This window comes from Miscanthus floridulus, chromosome 9 (assembly GCF_019320115.1).
Source record: "Miscanthus floridulus cultivar M001 chromosome 9, ASM1932011v1, whole genome shotgun sequence".
NCBI lineage: Eukaryota > Viridiplantae > Streptophyta > Magnoliopsida > Poales > Poaceae > Miscanthus > Miscanthus floridulus.
Window position 1 is genome coordinate 38,722,649 of NC_089588.1, and position 5,283 is coordinate 38,727,931.

The window sequence follows — 5,283 nt, forward strand, 5'->3', positions numbered from 1 at the left end:
TTATTATGAAAAAACCAAAAAGGCAACAACTAACTCATCGGATATATAAATAGGTGCATAGGAGAAAAATGAAAAGACGTATATTAGGTAAGTAACATTTTGTCGTAATCATTTCCTATTAAAACACGGAATAAATTCCGGTCTTTGATGAGCACTACGTCGAGCATTCTCGCCAACACGCCCTAAAAATTTGATTTCGCACCACGCTGAGCAGTTCCACCAACACGCACAAAAAATTAGATGTCTCTCTTTTGCCCTCCGCGCGAAAAATAGGTTTACCACATCATCGATTTCAGACAAGGGCATTTGTGGTAATGTGATGGCCACCTAAAAACGCAGAGTCATCGTCTCCACCTCCATCTCCATTCTCCAGCCACACTGTCTCTCCTCTAGCTCCAAATCCTAGTCCCATGGCCTCCCTCTCCACTCTCGAGCTGCCCCCTCTACCACCCCGCTACGGACACTAGGCGCCATCGGCGCAACAGCTCGACTCCCTCTCCACTCTCTAGTTGTACCCTCTGTAACACCTCTGATGTTTTGACCTAGCACTAAAAATTGACATGTCATCATATACATTGCAAAGCATTCATAAAGTAGAAAATTTTGAATGCATTCACTAATAAGCTTTATTTCATAATGTTGTTATTTCATGTGATGCGATTCAAAACCCTAAATAAAGATCATGACTACAAGGGTCAAAATTCATATGATCATGTGAGGTCATGTGTCATTTGACTCAAATAACCCTAATGGGCCATGTTACTGGTCAAAAATCAAAATTTCAGTAAAAGGAAGACAAATCAAATTTGAATTCAAATTCAATTTATAAAAGTCCTTTTTGCCCCTTTTGGCAAATTCAAAATCCATGTGGAATTTGGGGTTGAGGCAAAAAGCAAAGTTGGAGATTATTTTATGTAGATCAACTCTGGTATTCAATGTTTTTCAAGTTTACATATAAAATTTGGAGTAATTTTGAAATGATTCAAATGCTCAAATGCACCCCAAATTCAAATTTCAAAATGGAGGCAGAATTTGAAAATATTTCTAGAAGCAAAGTTGTAGAGTTTGAAAAATTGAACAACTTTCATTTTTGGAGATTTTCAACTTCTTTAGAAAATTTGTGAGTAATTTGAAAAATGGACGCAGTGGTAGTTCTGTAATTATTTCAAAATTCAAAATCCAACCGGAACAGGACGCCACCGCCACCGAGCTGCTTGCCACCGACCTTCTTCACCGCTTTCACGCGTGGTGACACGCTGCCATCACCGTGGCATCTTCGTCGTGTGCTGTCGAAGCCAGACGAGCTCCTCCCGGCTATAAATAGCCGTACCGTCGTCGTCCCTCTCCTCCTTTCCTGTCTCTGCTCGTCGCCGACGACCTCACTGCGCTCGCGAAATTCGCCGCCGTCGTAGCATCCTAAGTCAGTAGCATCCGCCTCGTCTTTCTGCTCCTCCCAAGCCTGATCGTGTCGCCCCTGGAAGTCCAGCGCCACCGCGCGATGTCGTCTTCCTCAGGACCGACGGAAGCTCCACCGCGACCCACCTCACCGTGGCCAGGGCGATTCAGTACGTCTTCGCCTGCACCAAGTACACCCTCATGATCACGGTGAGCTCCTGAGCGTGATGCTCGCTCTTCTTTTGACTCTACTGCACCGTAGCCATAGCTACGTCGACCGCCGTCGAGTCCGAGTCGCCATGGCCGACGTAGAATTCCATCTGGTGTGCCGGTTGCTGTTCTGAGGGTTGGGTTACATTCGCGACATGGTGTAGATCATGTTGGTGCAGTCCGTCTCACCGGAGAATCACCGCCAGCGCGTTTTGCTAGTCGGAGCTGGCCGCGCCGCCGTGTCTTGTTCCGTGTCACTGACGAGTGGGACTGCCTGTCAGTGCGAGTGAGGAAGAAGAACAGTGAAAATTTTTATTTTCTGAATTTGTGAATAGTGCTGAAACTTTGGGAATTTGTAGGAAATTCAAGATAGCTCCAAAAATTCTGAAATTTTGTGTGTAGCTTCTGTACATGTTCTAGTATGATTTAAAAATTTGAAACTTGAAATTTGAATAATTTTTTAATGTTCAAATATTCAGTCCATTAATTGAAAAATGCAATTTCCATGATTTTTGTAGGTCACTATATAATTCCAAAAATTATGAAATTTGTTTTGGTACACTAATTTGTCATGAGGAAGCTTAAATAAAATTTTCAGGTCATTTGGAACAAATTGATTTTTGGGCTTAATTCCAAATTAATTCAAAAATAAATAAAGACAAACCCTAAGTGTTTGATTAGTGTTGGATCTTGTTTTGGTCATGTTTTGTGACTAGTAGGGTTTCAAGATCCATTTGGTCAAGTCACATGTGTGGTTCTTGATGGTAGGATTGCAAGTGGTTTTGTTGGCTTACAACTGTATCGTGAAGGAAAATCATTTGCGGGGTGTTTTTACATTTCATGTACCGTGAAAGCATCATGTTTACATTATCATCATGTTAAAGCATATGTTATCATTTCATGTAGAACCCGAGAACAAAACAATTCTAGTTGAACAAGTCCTGGAAGAATCCCCGGTTGTCACGGGATTTGATAATTGTGGTACTGATCCGGAACCTGAGATCGTCAACGAAGGCAAGCCCCGGTTTATGCATTAAACCCTTACCTTGTTTACTTTGAAAAGTTTATCACCTATGTTACTTATTGCATTAAGTTGATCAATTCAAATATTACCTACTTGATGCATTGCCTACCTTGTTACTTGTTTACCATCCTTGAAGATGTTTTCATTTACAAAGGCGTAGAATGCTTAGTATGCTTTATGGTAGGATTTCAAAGTAAAAGTTTTGATACAATCAAAGATGGCATACTGGCCAAAGAAAGAAAGATGATAGAATGAACTAGAGACTAGTCGGGTGACTTACCTTGAATGTTGGGTAATGTTGCCGACTATGTCGCTTAAAGGCCACTCATTGTGGATCTTCTGAATGAGACACTTTGTAGTACCGGTCACATACTCCGGTAAGCCTACTTCGGCTAATCTGGTACTAAGACGAATGCCCACACACTGGGAGTAGAGAGATGGCGGGATTAGCGTGTACCCTCGTGGCTGTAATGTGGCCGGATTTGAGGTGTGCTGTGCTCTCGGGTGGCGTGGAGATGGCTTAGTATAGGAGAATCCGGTAGCGAGGTTGATATATGCAAGATTAAGTTCTACATATGTCGTGTGATAAGGAACCCCTAGCTGGGACTTGAATAAATTCGAATTGCTGGTGCTCCGCGGATATGGAGACTCGATTCATTACAGAAGCAATGCAGGACTGGTGAATTACTAAAACATGAGAAAAGAATGAAATGAGAAGGAATGGAATATGGGAAATGTACATTTAGGTTGAGATAATGAACCAAAAGGACTTAGGGGTAAAACTGAAAAATAGGATAAGAATAGTAAGCTTTTGGCAAAGTACTTTAAATTTTGCTACATACTTACCTTGTCCCAAACCCCTGCATCTCTAAAGTCTTACACCCCGTTACGTCGGGTTAGTCTTGTTGAGTACCTTTGTACTCAGGGTTTGTTAACCCTTATTGCAGGTGAGTCGCATGCGCAGGCTTGTTTTGGTCCCTGCTGCATGTCTATGTTTGAAGTCAATGATGATGAGGAGTGATGAATGGCCTTTGGACAAGGCACTAGTTTGTATGATAAATAAAGTTAATGTAATATTATCCCGCTACTATGGTTGTATGACACTTATGGTATTGTAAGTTTGAAAACAACTGGTTTGTAACTATGTTATCTTAAGACTTCCGCTATCTTTTACTCTGGTATATATTTGAATAAACTGTTATAATCTGCAATGTCTGTGATTAGGATCCTGTTTGAAAAGAGAATCATGGATGATTCAGGTTTCCCGAGGACACCCGACAGACCTATTGAGTTGTTGGGAACTCGTGAACGCTATCCGAGGTCTGATAAGACAACAATAGGTGCACGTGGGCCCGATTTCTTAGGAGGTTCAGCCACAGCTGGTATCAGAGCGTTCCCATCTAAGATCATTGTAGGTTACTTTGGAAAACCTTCAAAATGATTTGGATCAAGGAAAGTAAACATGATATTTCGAAAGTTCAATTTCTTTCTTCTTACCTTTGATCTAGACTCAATCCTATCTTATTTGAAAGTTTGTGGCGGATAATATGACTAGGTTTGTCCTATGTATTAAAAATCTAGTACTTATGATTATATAAATCTGTTGTACCTAGATTCGTAAGATCGATTCATGCATCATGCTTAAGCGCATTGCATAATAAATCCCCTTAATAGTGGTTGGGTAAGTAATGTCAATCCCATTCTTGCTAACCTCCTTTATCCTCAAGCTACTCTTATAGTCCTACCTTAAATTCTACAGGCTATGGCAAAGACCAAGGTAACCGCACGCAAGTCCACCGGACCTCACGGAGTCCCTCGTCACCAGTTGGCACCGCGAAACCATGAGCTTGGTGAAGGAAGTGCCAAGAACCTAGGAGATGAAGGATCTTCAAGCAACCCCGCCAACGTCGAGAACCTTAACAAGGAGCTCAACACTCTTCGTCGAGCTCATGCCAAAGATCAAGAGGAGCTGGCGGAAATGCAAAGGGGCATCACCATGACCATGGAGCTACGGAATGAAGCTTGGACACGAGAGGATGCGGCCAATGAACGCATCCATGAGTTGGAGTTCTATGTAGAAGACCTGGAGATGGACAATGCCATTCTTCATGAGAATGTCCACCTGTTGTACGCTCAACTTCATCCTCCTCATGGGGATGGTGAAGTTACCGATGAAGAAATGATTGCAGCTCTAGAAGAAGTCGAGAATGAAGAAGAGGAGGAGGATCCTGAGGAGTTAGTGTACTTCTTAGATGAAGATGAGGTTTCGTCCGATATGGGCACGGATGCCGAAGACTGAGAGCTCGGAGTAGGAATAGTTCCTTTACTGCTTTCCTAGAAAACTAGGGTTGTCTTGTGGGATACAAGATATGTAATATAAATAAGGACCCTTTGTAGTATAAAACCTTTTAAATGCTTTCAATAAAGAATAATGTAAGTAAACGTGTTTCTCTAATAGATGCCTCGTCCTATCACCCGAACTGGCGCTAGTGGCTCACACGACGATGATGAGTGCCCAAATCCTCCACCAATGCCTTCGACTATGGCAAATGCCATAGCCGCACTCGTCAACACAACGACAGACAATGCTAGGCTGTTAAGGGAATTGGCGCAGAACCAGCAGGCACCATACCCTAATCGTGGCCGTCGTAATA